This window comes from Cygnus olor, chromosome 4, assembly GCF_009769625.2.
Source record: "Cygnus olor isolate bCygOlo1 chromosome 4, bCygOlo1.pri.v2, whole genome shotgun sequence".
NCBI classification, from domain to species: Eukaryota; Metazoa; Chordata; class Aves; order Anseriformes; family Anatidae; genus Cygnus; species Cygnus olor.
In genome coordinates, this window is record NC_049172.1 from 67,650,751 (window position 1) to 67,669,216 (window position 18,466).

An 18,466-nucleotide genomic window follows, 5' to 3' on the forward strand; every position below is an offset into this window, starting at 1 on the left:
GCCCATTTGATCAGTAGTTTACATAGCTACCTGACACTATACTGAAACCTTTAGGATTTTTTTGTGTGTTGTTTCATAAATCTGCCAAATAGTCTTTTTAAAGAACATCTGACAGTCATAGACCCAACAAGGAAGGAAAATGATTGCAGGTTTGTTCCAGTCAAGGGGCTGAAAACCGTGGGTTTGAAGCATCACAGGAAAAGCAATCCATTCACATATCTCATTTTCAACACTGTTGAATCCTCTTTAAAAAGTCAATATAGTGTTTTAAAAGCTGTCTGTGTGGCATTTTCACCTTCCTGAAGAAACCCTGTAGTTTCATGATATCAGTACATTTTCTGGTCCTCCCCTCCAATTCGAGGCTGGTCACTTACCTAGACAGAAGAGAGCTTCTAGTTGGATTTGCTATGCATGATTAAAAAACACCCTTCTCTTCTCAAAAATGCTACTGATGCCCTTCAAATCTTTCACAGGTATTTTCAAAATCCTGTGGCACACAGAGAACAATCATGTATGTTTGTATGAGGACCTCTCCAACATGATGTCACTTACTACTAAACAGCCTGCTCTGAAGTAAATTGAAGTGAGCACAAAGTCTGCAAGGAACCAAAAAAAAAAAAAATTATTTAAAACAAGATTTTTTTGATAGGCTTAAATCAAACTCCTTATTCCAGCATCTTCTGTAACAATGTAAGTGTTCATACTGGCATGTTTTCTCTTTCTTTCATGCTGAAGTAAGGGCATTGAAATGCATTGCTTTTGTATAAAAGATAATTGCTGTAAAGGGGCATTCACGTAAAACAGGTGGGAGAAGAAATAGGAAAGCACTTATATTTGTTGTATACTAACATGCAACAAGTAGTTGCAAAAGGCTGTGATATGCTTGAAGCTATTAAAGCAATCTTTAAATTGGAGCTTCCAAATCACGTTATGTTTGTGCTTATCAGTTTGGAGTTATTTAGGGCAATCTTGATGGTACTAGTCCTTTTGGAGATGTTCATTGAAAGGAGAGACCAAGCAAAATTATTCAACTTTAAAACTGACCAGGTGGACCGCAGAGCACACCTATTCTGAAGGCATGTAAAGAAAACACCGCTATGTGATAGGCAGCAGAGTGGTAGAATTTGGGGTATCTGGGTGTTTTCCCAGCTTGGAGGGAATGAGACAAGATGCTGGGCATGAGCTCTCCCTTGAAATAGCCTTCAGGCAAACAGGATACAATTCCCCACATTCTGAACATTCAACTGACAATGTTTATAAAAAGCTTTGAGATTTTTAAACAACAGAGGAAATTTAAATGCAGCACAGGGGCTAACCATCTTTTATGCTTTTTTGTTGAGGATCCACAAGTGAGTACCCTGGAGTTATTATTCACCAAACCTTACAAAAAGAATTAAGTATTAGCCCATTTTTGAAGATGAGGTAAAGACAAACGTCAGGCTTTATATATATATTTCACCAATACAGGTGTATAATGAATTTAATAGGAAGACAATGCCTTTCATATATATAGGATAGTTCTTTATCAATGATATTATGCAAGCACAGATTCAGATGAAATCAAAAGCACAGTGGAAACAAAACATTTAGTCCTGGATTTCTGTCCCATAATTGGGAGAGGGGGAAAAAGGAGCCTCAAATTAACCAGAAGAAATTAGTTACAATTCATTTTGTAAAACATGCAAATGAAAATTTACTTTTCCTTTGTATCTGAGACTGAAACAAAATGTATTAATTTATATCTTTATTGCTACACGCAACCAATCCATCAGGGTTATTATACTTGCATTTTATTTTTACTCTTACCTGCATCTGCTTATGCTTTCCCTCTTGTTCCTTAGCCTTCTCTGGCTTAGATTATTTTCTTTACTATACCGAAAGGAGCTTGGCTTTTTGAAAAGAGGACAGTTTCAGATGTACCCATCATCTGGCATAGTAAAGACCCTAAATCCACAGCTTGAACATTTCCAGCTGGCCAAGCAGTTGAAACTAAATAGTCTATCCTAAACAACTCTCTTATCACAGAAATGTAAAACTATGTGATATTGAAGTAGGACAAGATTACTATCAGTGTAACACGATTATCTGTATACCTCAACATCATTTTGTCCAAAGAAGCATGGAGATTTCTTATGGACACAGTGTGCAAATTTTCTGAACTACTCGACTAGAGAAACTGCACTGTTTGCCATGACAATTCATTAAAGCTACACTTTCTGATTTTTCCACTTAGGTTGATTGAGAAATGTGAAAAGCCGACATTTGCTCCCAGACTTGCACAGCTGTGGGACAATAACACATCTGAAAAATGGAGGAAAAACAAATTCAGAACTAGCATAGCCCTGGAGATTTCAAAAACGTTGCCCATCATCTCAGTCAGAGCCCTTTCTTAGACAAGCATTATTACCAAATTGAGTATATACTGATGCGAATCATTCCATGAAACTACTTGCAAGACATAAACCATCACATGTGGCTGTAAAATCTGCAACTGCAATTTACGTTGAAGAGTTCTTTGATTGTAATTAAACTCTAATTCCAAGACAGGAAAAGCGAATTGTCATGTTCTCTACATGGTATTTCATTTTCAGATGCTGTTCCTTCACCTTTTTCATCTGGAGGCATGACTCTGGAGTACAAATTATCAAAAGTGAGCTACAATTTTGGATCTGACAGAAAAAAAAAATATGAGTGACTCATAGACACTATGCATCTGTTATCATAACCCTAAACACATGATTATCTGGTTGATTGAACTCACAGTTTTTACATGAAAAAGATGCAGTTTCTGCTTTGAAGAACACTTTAGCTTCGATAAATAATCACAGGCATTCTTTTGCAGCTTATGACTACAATCAAGGTAAAGCATAAAGTACTTGGTAAGTGTCAGGTGTCTTTTGAAGAAAAAAGATTATATGGGCTTGAAAGTTAAGACCCAAAAATTACAAAATAAGGTATAGAATAGATATAATCTTTCAGTAAAGCACTGTATATGGTGTAAAGCCAGTAATACTGACTTAAAATCAAGAGTTAAGGATTCAGGCAAAAATTCTAAGTAAGGAACTGGAGAAAGCCAAGTGCTGACAGTGAAGGCAGCTCTCTACTTTTTGGAATTTTTAAAGAATCACTCTTGGGACTGATGTCAGATAATGTTTTCATAAAGGATATCAACTAAAAGAAAAATATGTCAATGAAGTCTCCTGGTGACCCAAAATTTGGATACTATACTGAAGAGAATCAGTACATCATGTGAGAACAGCATGACCTTTAGGAAATAAGCAATAAAAATTGGTCAAAATACAAATTTAATTCTACAAATAGAGAGATTCTGATTTTCTGAACAACAACAAAAATTTCCAAAATTTTCTGAGCTGCAGACAATATAGAAAGAGAATAATAAGTTTGAAACTAGTTGGTATATATGTGGTAGAAGAAAAAATAATAATACTCTAGTAATTATTATTGATTGTGGAACAATTCACCCAATCTGTGACAGACTCCCTGTATCTCCTTTGGGACTGCATCAGTGAGGTGCCTCCTTCCAAAATTTGGCCCCTCAAAACTCATGTTCAGCTTCCATCTAACCCTGAGGGTGTCCAAAATGGCCAGGACTCTCTCCACATACCCATCCCAGGTCTTAGCCCCACTCAGGTCACAAGGTAGCACAGCCCACTCCCTGTCCCACTTGCAGTATGGCCGAGACTCCCAAATAAAACCAGTCAAATCACAAAGCTGAACCAGAGAAGGGTGCACTCTCTCATCATCCTGTTTGTTCACTGCTCTGTCAGTACTCACCTGAACTGTAAGTAATCTGTCTTCCCTTCCTAATTCTGCAGGAAGATACCCTAAGGCACTGCTCGCTTACAATCTCTTTAGAAAAGAAGGGCTTCCTCAGATCTTCTTATTAAATCTAGGCTTTTAAAGGAATAATTGAAAATTTAGAAAAAGAAGCCCGTTCCTCAACACATGCTCTCAGTATCTTCTATTAGGTATTCAGTGACTGGAGTCTAGCACTGGCCTTTCTCAGGGAAATACCATTGCTTGGAGGCTATAAACTCATTCTCACACTTATTTGCCATGGTCTAGAAAGCATTTCATTATTTTAAATACAGTGGAAGTGCAACAGGAGGAATTGAGAGCTGTGCCCTGTATTCAGGCTGGGACACCTCTGCAAAGCGAACGTTTCTGTTCTTGCAAACTGCCTTTTCTCATGGACTACAGCTGAAGGGAGACTTTCCAGCACAAAGCTAGCTGCAGCAAAGCCATGCTGTTCTCTGTACAGACTGCCAATGGCTCCAGCTGACTGGGCCACAGGTAAATGTTCCTTAATTTCCTGCCGCTGCTAGTAACATAAACACCTCATAGGCAATGTCAGACTTCATCGTGCAGCTGCATTACTTATGGAAATCACACTTTCCACCAGAAATTTTTGGCTGGCAAAAGAAGTAAACTTAATTCTGACTTGATACATTCCCTGAAGGATTTGTGGTTGTTATTTTTTGTTCCAGTTGCTTCCTTGTTCAGCACAAGTGCAATGAATAGGCACCAGGCTGCCAAAAAGCCTTCAACACCTTCAGTAATTGAGTGCTATCTCTTAGGCACCTCAGTACCAGTCACTTTGGGATTAATATTTAGTCCACAACAAAGTAGCTGAACTTTAATTCTCTTTTTCATGTGAATAAAGCCCCTGAGTCAATGATTAAATCAGCCTGTTTTTCAAACACTCAGGAGCTGTGAAGCACGTGTTTTGTAACAGCAGCCAACCAAACTATGCGAAGCTTTGATTTTTGGTTAAAGCCTCTGCAATATACTTTTTTCCTTAGGGGAGACTGAATTGCTAACAAAGTTAAGGAAACTTTTCTATCTTTACTTGCCAGTGTCAAACAATATTTTCTTCAGTTTAGAAACAATTGCACCTGTGACCAGTTTGGCAAATCTGGTGAATACTCTGTGCATGTCTCCTAGCTGAGAGCTAATTAATCATTTCCTTCCTCCCTAATAAAATACATCTATTTAAATATAACTAAATAAATAAATAGTTCCAGCATTGCAAACTTAATGATAGATTTTTCTGTACTTTGGGTAGATCCATGATAAGTCATATTCTTACCAAATAATACATCATTGGATGTGTCTTTGTACTTCACAAGGATCTGTACATGACAAAACTGGAACCTGAAATGCATGGAGAGTTATCTGTATGTAATTGTAATCATATTCTACAGTGAATATTTCCTGCTTAAGATGATCCAAAAGTCCATCAGTTTCTGTACTCCTTTAAGAAAGTCATTTTTTTAACCAGGGATTTGTAAAAGGAGGTGTTCAGAAACTGCTATATTCACAACACAAAATTAGAGGATTTTCCAGATATTAAACTAAGCTCTTGATTTCTAGTCTTTTCATTAATATCTCACAGCAATAATTCAGGTGTCAATAAAGCCAACATAATCTTGGAGATGATGTAGACCTCTTTCTAAACTGTTTGTGCTGGGATGCCTTTGTGTTTTCCCCACATAAACAACACTCACATTTCTAAAACTTCCGCTTGTCTCCAGACAGGAAAGTTTTAATGGTCTCAGACATCCTGTGGCATATTTAATAGGCAAAATATGTATTTATATTATGTTCTGCAGAAAACCTAACTTTGTCCCCTTTCACTTATTTTCAGTAGGCAAAAATGAGTAACTTCTACTTTGCCTGCAGATACAGCATATGCAGCACAACCAGAAAACAATGGAGAGCTAGAAAAGGAATTTCTTGCTCATATCATTCCTGTAATTCATAGAAAAGCTATAAAATGAATTCTACTGATTATGTCATTCAAGGAATTTCACCAGCGTCTTTGGATTTTCATTTTTAAGGCATGTTCTGAAACAGGTCTTTGCAAAATCCTAATATATAAAACAGTTGAAGAATTATTTCCTTTTATGAGGGAAAAAATAAAAAATAAAATAAAACAAACAAAAACCACTTTGTGTTTCCCTAATGTTATGTTTACCTACTTGGTAAATTTCTATTACAGAGAAATCTTTCTGGAGGCAAAATAAAGAGCAGTAAGAGAGTTCAGCCAATTAATTGGCTTTATTAGCCTGGACATCATTCAGCACCTTGTAGGGTTTTGTTTGTTTGTTTGTTTACAGGGAATACACAAAGTATCTTACTGTGTACCTGCTTCTCCATGGTCCCAAACTAATTGGGCCAATGTCTCACAAATTGCCTAATTGGCTGAACATTCCTAGCCTTCTGATTTTAATCAGGGACACATGGTGCATATCAATAGCCTGCTTCATTACGCCTGAAGAAGATCCAGGCTACTGTCCATTTTCAATTAAATTGTATTTTAAAAGAAAAGCAACTTGACCTTTTGGAATACTGCATAATAGGTTTAAAAACTTAAGCTGCTTTTCCTCCTTTTTTTTTTTTTTGGCTTTCCTAGTATAACTAACAAATAGAAATAAGCACCCCTTATTGCAGTATATCACCAAGGAGCAGCCTTTCACACAGCGGTGGATTAGCTGCATCATTTTGTGATGATAATAACACCTGGAAAAAAAATCAATTGCACAAGAGTATACAGAGTTGTGTCTCTCTAAAGCCTCAGAGCAATCTGTTAGTATTTATTTTATAGATGGACCTAGAAGCCACAAAGAAAGAGTAGGCCTGACCAAATCACGTCAGAGGGCTCCAATCCCAAAAGTTTCATCCTTTAAACAGAGAAAGAGAAAAACTTAGGAAAGGCATTGATAAAGGTATATAGCAGGTCTGTCACAGAGCTGGCAACAGAACATGCATCCTTCAATTCCTGTGCCAATTCAAATGGTCAATTTTATTCATTTCTCCTTAATTGTGTCTCATATTGAAGCACCCATTATTCCAGGACCCTTGTGGCATCCCTGCAATGCTCTGAGGCAGCCCAGAGCTGCCTTGTTCAGCCCAGAGCAGAGCAGGCTGAGGGTAGGCCTCATGGCAGCCTGCAGCTCCCTCACAAGGGGAGCGGAGGGGCAGGCACTGAGCTCTGCTCTCTGGGGACAGCGACAGGACCCGAGGGAATGGCATGGAGCTGGGACAGGGGAGGGTCAGGCTGGGTGGGTATTAGGGAAAGGTTCTGCACCCAGAGGGTGGTCAGGCACTGGGACAGGCTCCCCAGGGCAGTGGTCACAGCACTGAGCCTGCTGGAGTTCAAGAAGCATTTCGACAGCACTCACAGACACATGGTCTGATTTTTCAGGTGGTCCTTTGGGGACCCAAGGGTTGGACTTGGGTCCCTTACAACTCGGATATTCTATGATTCTATGATAACTTTCCTCCACTTCAGATTTCAGGGGTTCTTTTCATCTATGATTCTGTGATCTATCTGGGGTGACAGCAGTTGTCAGCCTGTACAGTTCTATGTGTGATCCAAAACGAGAACCAAATTAAGAGCTATACATTAGATAGCCAAAGGCATCACTGCTCTGGAACTTTTAGCGACTACATAAGATTTAAAAAGCATCCTGTTAAATAATGAATAGAAGACATGAGAAGTTTTTGCTGTAAAATATCAGCAGTTCTGGGAAAGCTGGAAGCAAACGAAAAATCATGTCCCTCCAGTATGCACTGGCAGTGTTGTTGAAAACCTCTCTGCTCCCTTAAGCTGTTGGGTTGTGTTGAACAGCTAACTGATTAAAGCACACTCTTCTTTGTAACAACAAAAATCTGTAATTCATGTGCCCCAGTGTTTAGGAACAATATTTTTCTTCAGATTGAATGTCACAATGGTTTTTGTGAGTGAAATGTGACTGTGCTTTCTAAAGCTCAGGAACAGTCCCACACATACGGTGCTTTTTCATCATCAAATGACATGAAAGCATAAGACAAAAACAAACACAACAATAAAACTGAAAAAAAAAAAATTAAAAAATATTCACTAAACAATAGCCTTACTAAAGGGTACACAGCATCCCTCCAGATTGAGGTCAGAGGAAATTTTAGTTCATGTAATTGATTAGTACACACTTTCAATGTCCTTGACCTACATCAACACAACTATCCTCTAATGTACAACTGTAACCAAGAACCTACGCACCCCCACCTAGGAATTCATCTGGCAAAGACACGAAAGCTACTCTTAACTCATGTTTGAATCATTTTTTTCTTTATTGACAGATTCTCCAATGAAAGTCAATCCATTCTCTTCAGAAGGACATTTTCTTCAAACAGTCCCCCCACATATAGCCAAAGGACTCCAAAAATAAATAAATAAATAAATGAGGCAAGAAATTAAACCTCTCAGAAAAGAAGTGTACAATATGGACACTATGGAACTATGGAATATTTATAGATTCTCCTGCAGGGTCTTTAAATATTCTAACTTGGATGCTTGGAAGGAATTACCATTCTATTTTCACTGATGACAGAGAGAGACTTACACTGTCTTGGCTAAAGTTAGTCTTTGTGAATTCTGCCACCTCTCACACTTCTGTCCTACTTACCTTCATAACATAGACCCCCAAACACCAGACTATAACGTTGGGTGTGGTTTTTCCAAGCTTACACCAAAAATGTTTCTGGATAGTTCAACTAGATTGCTAAAGGCATCAGGATCCAGGAGCAACAAGATAAACTATTCTTTGTTGTTCTCAGGTGCTCTCTCCTGAGCAACCAACCAGACACATCTAGATCCCATAGCAGCTAGCTGACGCTAATTACATCCAGGCTAGACAGAAGACACAATTTTGAAGTGAAGCTAATTAGGCATTCCAAAGACTTACCAGATAATATAGTGAGTTTGTTGTCACTGAAAGTCTTGAAATAAAATGTACTGTCTTTCTAAAAGACACATTCTTCATCTCAAGAAAAATTGATGCTCACATGATGGAGTTCAGTTCTCTGGTCTGGTTTGTACAAGAGGTCAGATGAGCCCATCTTAATGGTCTCTTTTAGCCTCTAAATCAGTAAATATTTCCATGATGAGCCAGAAAAATAAGTTGATACTATTAAAGCAAAAGAGTAAAAAGAATGAAAGAAGTTGTTTTTGCCTATTAACATTCAGAAGTGGGATAGAAATCAGCCTTTGAAGTAATATTAATTGTGAATTATTTAAAAAGCAGAAGAAAATGATAAACACTAATTAAGTAGAAAAGTACTACCAATGCTTAGCCACTTTCTTCATCCCCGTGGAGGACAATATTATCCGTGGTTTTCGTTGTTGTTTTGGATGGTTCACACTAAAGTTCACAAAGTATCTTGCTTTCTTCATGAGGTTATTCCACACCTTAACAGATTTTGTTGTAAAGGCAATTTCTCTGACATTCAGTTGACACTTGACTCCTCCAAGAGTCAATATGTGTAGCTCTATCTAGGAATACAATGTATGTGTAGCAGAGAGTAGAAAAAATCTCAGAAAGTAACAAAAATCATCTTTAACAAGACCATTTTCACACATTTTGAGTGTTAGAAAACTGACACTCAATGACTCAAAGAAGCGCTAATCTAATTCATGTTCAATATTTAAGGATAAGATTTTAAAGTCATGTAGGGGACTTTGAATACAGTGATTCAAGTAGAAAAAGGGACTGTGAAGGTAACTGAGAAAGGGATTTACCCAAGTACATACAAAAATGCCACCACTGACTTGGGTGGGTGACTGGCTCCAGCTGTTTTATCTTCACCATATATATAAAATAAGTGACATGTTAAAAGAATAAAAGTAGTCTTATCTAAGTGTCTCAACTGCAAAATGTAGATTCTCCCCCCTAAGCCCCCCCACGCCCACCCCAAAAAAACTCTTACTCAACTGGTAAAACTTAATTTCATCACCTCATGGCCTGCTTCATCACCGCCTGCCCTTTGTCTGAAAGAGAGTGGTTGTTGTTCTCCAGAAGGAATTCCATTCTTTTTCTCAGCACCTGACAATACCAGCTTCCAAAATGATTTCAACAGTTTGGAAGATAATTGCCAAATTGGGTTACAAGCATTGCAAAGAACTTACAATTTTTATTGGGTTCCTTACCCCTTTGCCAATGCAAATGTATCAAAAATGTCAGTTTTGCTTCAGTTCCTGTTAGATGAGATTAAAAATAAAAGCAATAAAATTTATTCTAGCAAAACAAAAGACAATGCTCTGGATTATGAAACAAAACAAACAAACAAAATAACAGTTAAAAAATTAAAATACCACAAAAAATAAATTTGCATTTAAAATATACCTTACACAACTGTTCCTTCTTTTCTTAAAAACATTCAGAGGAAATATTGCAACTTTTAAAGAGAAGGTAAGGGCAAGGGTCTCCACTTTTGCAGGCATGTCAGACATACTGTGCAAACTGCAAACTGAAAAACAGAAGAAAAAACTCAGAAGAATTGTCCTTCCAAACAGGACCTCGTTGAGCCTTTATTCAGAAACAGAAGCTAAAACGGTAGCAGATCATTCATTCCGTGAAACATTTTCATTTCCAGTTGACCTAAAAGGTTAGCTTGGAAGCTGGCGATCTATCCTTCATAAATATGCTTTTCTAACTTTTAATATGATTTCAACTTTTCTTGAAGACCTTTCCTGACATACTAATAACATAGATGAGAGAGTTTGCCCTGAGAAGCCTTCTTGTTCTTTTCTATTAGTTTGGGAGTTTGGCTGTCTCCAGACTCAGGAGAAACCCAGACAAACTCAGGAGATACCCAAACTCTACAAATTATGTTCATGTTAATGTTTAAGTATTTGAAGTAATGTATGGTACTTAAGTAATGTATTAAGTGCCCAAAGGTACTCACAGAAACATCTCATTTCTGTGACAAACATCATCCTCACACTAAACTCTCAGACAGTGTAAACCAACTAATCCTATCCCTAATAACCTAACAAGTTAGAGTCCTGTTCCTATGTTTGGATCTTAATACAGAAGAACATGCCCTCGGCCTCTGGGCAAAACAAAGAAATTTCAAACTTTCTTAAGCAAAGAAAATAAAATGAGACCCATGCTTCTCAGCTAAATACTTCTACCAGTATTAGCAAGAGTCACACACTCTTACTGTGCTCAGTTAAAGTCTCTTTAGGGCATTTTGAAACAGCTGCAGGACAAGGGGCAAAGAACCCTCCACCAGCACCATGAGGGGCTGCCATACTCACTATTGCATTGCCTGTGGCACCTCTTGGTCTGGTCTCCAGTTCACAGTGTGGTAGGAAGGAGGGCATACACCAGTAGCAATCTAAACCAAGGAAAGGGAAGCAGCAGTTCCTTAAATCTTATTGCAGCTCTCAGTGTCTGTGCTGCAATTTGCTCTCCTGAAAAGATTAAATTCACAGCCGTGTTGGGAGCACTAGCTGGTCAACACTTATAAACATAGCTTAAGGCGTAAATCCACTTTTTGATCAATATGACTTCAATGACTGTTAAACACGATCAATCCTATTCTCCCCTCAGCTACCTGTTTGCAAATTAGATTTTCAGTGAGTAAAGCATGTCAAATTTATTATAGAACAGTATTGCCCTCCTGTGGCCAAAGACTATTCTGAAGAAATAAATCTTAAGAGATTCACTTCCCCTTTATTTATTTATTTGCTTGCTTCTTGTGCATCACCCCAGAAACAACGGGCAATCGTTTTGAAAAGAACTCAGAACTGGGAAGCTCACCTCCAAGCCACTCCAAAATGTAGATCCAGAGCTGTGTTTGGCATGTTATGGCGTAGCAGCTGAACACAAAGAGTAAGAAGTAGATATGATGCCAGTCCCTCTGGCTCTTTACATTTATCCTGATGATGTTATTCACATAAAAAGTTATGATTATCTTTGTCATCTTTGGTGGTCATGTTTAATAGCAACAGCATGTCTTTCTGTGCACCATCGATTATTCAGTCCTCTTCTACATTAGATTCATTTGCTTTTTTATTAATCCAGAATAGAAGTATATCCTGCCCACTTTCAGACTAAGAGACAGCTGTTTAACCCTTCCCTGGGAGTAAGCATGGGCCTTCCAGACCTTACCCCAAATCCATCTAAGCAAGCAGGTTCCCTCTGACTTTAATGTCTTCGGATTAGGTCCCTAGAGTCACACATACACACAAAGCCTGACGACAGAGACTAGAACGCAGTGTAGACACACACAGGTCAGGGAGCAACACAAGGCTCCCTACAGCAAAAGGAAGGAAAACCAGGCTACAGAATCAGTGTGCAGAGCAGAAGAGAACATCCCACCCATGAATACAAACAGCATTCTGAGATCTCCGTAATTTAGGCAACCAGTACAACTTAACGAACAGAACTTGCACTTTCACAGGTAAAAAACATAGGAATTGAACTTCTTAAGTATTGGATCAGCCATACGCCTGGAGAGAAAATTGTTGCAACAAAGGACCTATATATATAAATGACAGGATGGATGTAGATTAAAGCAGTCTAAATTTTTCACTATTAAGTCCAAATGCTCTTAAAAATCAAGTTACAGTTTCTGTGAAGATTAATTGCATTTGATGTAGTTCATGGAATGTGCTTGACCTGATCTGTTTTACCTGCCAATAGCCAGTTAATATGACTCAGCTTTTCTGTCCAGCTGTCAGGGCTGGGAAAAAAAAAAAAAAAAAAAAAAAGATAAGGATTTCTACCTTTCTTTTATAGTTGCCAGCTATGACGTGCAAAAATGACTTACCTTTTCTTTCTCACAGACAGTATTTTTCTGACAGTCTCCTCACTGATATTGTCAGTGCTGCAACAAATGTAAAGGGATTATTAAAAGTAATTATGGTGATTTTACTTTAAACTTTAAAGCACGACTACTCATGCCTGACCCTCATGGCTCTTCTGTGGCATGGAACAGAAATAATCCCATGTGATCAAATGCTCTGATAGAGCAAAATAAGAGTCAAATCTTATCACTAACTCTAATTTTAAGAAGTGTGCAAAGACCTATTTTCTGAAACTGATTTATGGTACGGTGATAGCAAGGAAGTCCCCTATGAACTTTAATAGGTTAAAATCAACTCCAACAAGACAAGGAGTCAATCAAGTCTGGCTTCAATTTATACATGTATTTCAGTATTTCCTGCTCCATGATTCTTGTATTCTCCATTGAAGTTGGAGACTCACTTGCAAATAATCCATACAACCAAGGAAAGTCAATAAATACATCTGAATTCAAAATTCCTCAAAAAAATAAAATAAATAAAAGGATGTTTCTGGAGAACATACTACCCAAAACAGAGGACGAATAGGAACCCTGGGCCATGACCTAATTACCCTGCCTTGGCTGTAAATTGTCTATGTACTGCAAGGTATTTAACAATGCACAATCTATAACACAATTTTGTTCCGATTAAAATAGAATCTACTTTCCTTTTGGATAAGTATTGACTGCAAATTTTCCTAGCTGCTCAATATTTATTTCTGATAAATGAACTTTACTGTTAATCTCAAGAGAAATGGTATCTGCTAGCATTAGATTCCAGAAGAGTCTATAGTACATGATGGGAAAATAAGGATTATATACCCAGCTGGGTATATTTAGAGAGAGGGCAGGATAATGAATAACTCCTATTCTCTTGGAAGTATATTAAATGGTCTTTTACCTATGCTTCCCTTCCAAAAACATTTTGTGCAGACCAAGCATGCAGAACTGCAGCCTGGAAGCAGAATGTTTGAAAAGGTTTTATCGAGGTCACAGTGAACATTGCCCACTTATTACACTTAATTCAGTGTAATAAATGTTTATAGATATGTGCCACTTAAGACAACGCTAGAGAAATTAGGTTTATTAGCATTTGGTTTAATTGCGCAGATAACCAATGTCTTCTAAATGGAGGTATAAAAACAACAGCATTTTTCCAGCTCAGGCTCCACTGCTGTGTTACAGCAAAGATGATTAGTGGCCACATCTTCCAGCAACATCCTCTAGCACAGATGGAAATACAGACATTCAAATTTCATTCTGGGAACCCTGAAGACTTCTTCCATTTCCTTTTGTGTACCTTGTTCCTAACCTTGTAGCAGTGAACAGGCACATTTGGATTTTCCTTCTTGCTCCCAAGGTCAGCACATTTTGGATTGTTCACTTTACTTTTCCGTCTTTCCTGATCAGTTTTTATTTGGATGTTATCTAGGAGAAAAAAAAAAAAAAAAAAGGAAAAAAAAAGGAAAAAAAACAGCAAATAGAAATGATTAAGTGGCTCACATTTAGATTTCCATTTATTTATATTTTTGGCTGGTAAATATGTCATCTGTAGTGTTTAATATTAGTTATGCTACATTTAACACTATGAAGAACTATTCTTTTCATTTACCACTTTTCCACCAAAAATAATTTTCTTGACAATTACACTGATTTCTTTGTTGTTAGTCCATCTTGCAGAAGCAGGAGAATCCAACTGAAACAACAGGGTACAACAGCAGGATGCCTCCAGCTTGTGCAGGTTTGTCTGCCTCCCTTCCTGCTTTTTGACTCAGACTATAGCAAAGAAAGTCACTTTGTCATCCCTCTCGTAGCTCACACTGATCAGTTATCTTGTATTTGTTCAGTACTTCTTGCTCTGTAGTGCAATTCTACCTGCACTGCTCCACAGCATGTCTCTACTTGGACTGCATATATATCAGGCAAGAAACAAGTCTTTTTCTCTGGCTCGTATGTTATTTTTCAGGCTGTCATAGCACTATAAACTAAAAAAAGATTAGAAGTGTTCTCATTCTTGGGACTGGTGTAATCTCATCTCCCTCTACAATTATTGTCCTTTTGTTTCATTCCGCCCAAGCAAACATCCAGCCACTGCTACTTAGATATTTTTCATCTGAATGCCTCATAGCCAATATGGATAACAAGACACCCTAAAAATCGGTGTTTGGCTTGTGAAATCCTAACTGAACTGTGTTTTTTCCTTCCTTGCAGAATTTCTCTGATGCTTATTGTGAAGCACTAAGATCTCAAACATAGCAGGTGATGTAGAATTTTTTTTTAGCTCTAAAATCTTCTTTGTCTTTTCTGGAGGAAGAGTATTTCTTTCAGCTGGACTAGAAGATCCCATCTGTTTAGTTGGCTCAGTTTTCTACAGCTCCCATGACCCTTCTTCTGCCTAAACAGCTGAAACTTCAGGAACAGTAATTAGAATGAAAACTACTCCTTTTACACTCTTGAGTGCTCATGCCAGAGCTCATAACACTCTGAAATAGCAAGCCAGCTTTGAAGGCTGCTCACCAAAAATTCAACCCCCACATAACAGTAACTTGAAAATTATTGCTGCCCCACTTTGGGAGGTCTGACAACAAATACCCAGAAAATAAAATGTTTATTGTATGGTTCAACAGATACTAAAAAGATGTCGAGCTACATCTAAATAATGCAGAACTGTGACATAGAACTCTTCCTTCTGCATCTCGGAAGAGTGCGGCAGTTCAAATAAGTTTTGAAAGGTATAGCTATTGTTTGCTACAATTTGAAAAGTATATAGGCAATTAAGGGGGAATGGGAGGAAAATAAAGGGATGAAGGCATGCATTATGCAGCTATACTTGAAAAGTTGTGTTGTGACAATAACAGAATTTGAAGGAAGCTCATGAACATATCTAAACAAGGAATGATGTAGCCGAAATTAGATGGGAAGAGGAAGAAAAAGCAAAAGAAGCAAGAGGCAGAAACTATTCAAGGTGGCAACACAGCCAAATAAAAACACATACATTTGCTCAATACTGAAGACCTCCTGTTGTCACGCTTCATAGTGACAGTCAGCAATATAGAAACCATCAGGATTCCTGTCCTACATTTCTGCAGGAAAAAGAAGGATCAAGTTAAATGGCAAAAATACCTTTAAGGAGCCCTTGACTAAGTTCCCAATAAAAAAGATACAGTTGCTCTGACAGAAACCTGAGGTAAAGGAGCACATCTGTCAGGTTTGTTTCTATTCTGCACTGCTGAATTCCCCAAAGGATCATTCAGGAGGAACAGAGTTCCAGTCAATTATTTGTTATAGTTTTATGAGAGAATAATGCAGCACTTGGTATTCAAGGACATGACACTTGGCATTTTTCAGAATCCTTTCTGTTATTCCATGTTCTCTTTCATTAAACTGTTCTTGCATTTTCTATTGAACTACACCAAAACATGAGTTGCACTGACAGGCTCCATCTCAGAGAGCAGCTGCATTTCACTGGCAGGTGAGACACCTGTCAGCAATTAGTTTGATTGTGGGGTGGGTTTTTGTGCACTTATTGTTTATTTTATACTAATAATTTACAGTACAATCTCTATTTAAAAAACTTACCTATATACTTAATATTAAAAATTGAAGCAGTCACACAACAGAATAGTAAAGTCCATGGTGGTACCAAAAGGATCACGAAACAATGAGGGTTTCCAGGATTCTGATATGAGTGCTTGAGAAAATGTCTCTCACTCCAGATCTCAAGCTTATTCAGTCCCTAAACTCCCACTCATTAAAACAAGCCAAGATTCCAACTATAAGACCCATATTATCACCTCAGCAGTCATGAAGAAAGAGCCCCTAAAAGCATTCATTGGGAATTGGATAAAAACGAAAGTTGAATCCACCACAGCAGCCTGAAGTCATCTAGAGCTGTAGTAAGGAGGACTAACACAAACAGCTAAGAATGCCAATAAGTAGTAGATTTCTTCCCAAAACAACTCGAGGTTCACTTGATTCAGACAGAATGATCTCTTCTAAAAGGGCAGAATTCATAACCTGGTTTTGATACGTTCATCTTTAGCAACAGCCCTAAACAGTTTAGCTAAGGAAGCAATTTCAACAAGATTATAGTGATAGAAAACTGTTAACACATAAAAGAATTAACTACTCCAGAGAGATGTTTTACAATCACATTATCCCAACACTTGTTTTCTTCTATCACTAAAATTAAATGCATGGGAGAAATGATACACTTTATCAGAAAGCACATTTAAAAATAAATTTCAAGCTGGTTAATTCTCCTTGATGTTCCAGTAATTCCATGAAAGACATAGGTAAGATGTTAATGTAATAACAACCATTTCCCCTGTCTATTTTTTCTGCATGTTATAGGATTCATTTTCTTCAGGTTGACATTGTTTAACTTCCTGCTTGAATGTACAGAATTAAATCCAAGGAAAATAAAGAAGTTGTTTCAGAAAAAGAAAACAGTTGCATAGCTTTATTTAACTTAAATGGATCAAGTGAAAAAAAAAAAAAAAAGCTTCATCCATGCTACAACAGTTTTCCTATGATTCAGACTTGGAACAAAGCAGACCCAAAACGTCAGAGACTGGAAAAGGATACATTATCTGGGTTTGCTTAGACAGGGAGTTGAGAGTCACCCCTGCAGAGAATCAGAGAGACAGATGCTGTGATGAGGGCTGCTCGTCAAATGGAGTTTGCAAAGAGAAGGAAGGTTTACAACGCTCTTACAGGTACAGCTGTAAGCCTTCAGGCCTTCTGTGGAATGAATGCATTTCAGACAGCTGTGACGTCCTATCACTGTGAGCTGTTGCAGACTCCTGAAGGGAACATCAAAAGAATCCAGCTACTGGTAGCCTGGCTGAAGTAGTCAAAATTTATGTCTAGAAGCTGAATCTTACTAGAATATATATTCTTACAGAATCTTCCATAAGTCAGAGACTTACAGAACAGAACCCAGTGAAGGAATAGGCTTAATCCCTTGACAAACAGCATTGTATCTTCAATGAGAGATTTCAGCTCAGTTAGTCCAGATATGATTTAGGTTTTCCAGCCCTGTAAAACCTAAAGCAAACCTGAATAAGTGCTCTTTAATGTAAAGCAAATGAGTATATAAGGAACTCTACATCTCTGTGAAAAAGCACGTGTAAGATCCAGAAAGATGCTCTCTCTTCTGTTACTAAAAGAAAGTAAAACAAGAAATAGGATCCCTCTGTGCTTGCAGATCTATACCGAGAAGCAAACACCAGACATAGACGTTGTTTTGTGTCACTGAACAAAGACAATCGGGAAACTCCAAAGCCATCTTGATTTGAAAGGTTCTTGTGCTATTAAAACCCAATATTAACTCAAGTGTGTTTTACCAGCATAGACCTGGTTCTTTATATGGCCAAAAAGCTTTTAAACTGTTAAGACCTAATCCTAAATACAAATAAAATCCTGCAGAGCCAAGCAGAGCCAGCAAGACTGCAGCGGTATTAAGGTACACTTGTGATTTTCTTCACAAGATCAGTCTGTAGCTAACTGCTGTGATGTGTACCGCGGGGAGCTTTGGTTTGCAGCCATCATTAGAATAGGATAGACAAATGCTTTTGAGCCAGTTTTACCCTTCTATCACATTTCTGACACTGCTCTGGGACTGAATCTAGTCATTTAAAGAGCACGTACACTCTCCTGCAGAATAACAGCTGATTTTTACATTTGGATGGATCTTTAGTTATATCAGGCCTTGGCTAAACTCTATTAATTAACACATAAAACCAAGAGAAAAATTCAAGATGCTCAGGGGGGTGAGATCTACAGTGGTTACCACCAAAACTGTATTATTACCCACTGTAATACCCCA

General features: G+C 37.8%; 1 long non-coding RNA gene across 1 annotated transcript; it reads right to left on the reverse strand.

Annotated features, from left to right (window-relative positions):
* Positions 1–10,262: 10,262 nt before the first annotated feature.
* Positions 10,263–15,730, reverse strand: LOC121069515. The gene is made up of 5 exons (XR_005819472.1): positions 15,632–15,730; positions 13,937–14,064; positions 12,622–12,678; positions 11,105–11,260; positions 10,263–10,311 (listed from the first exon to the last, which is right to left on the reverse strand). It is a non-coding gene; the product is annotated as an uncharacterized LOC121069515 (long non-coding RNA).
* Positions 15,731–18,466: the final 2,736 nt, after the last annotated feature.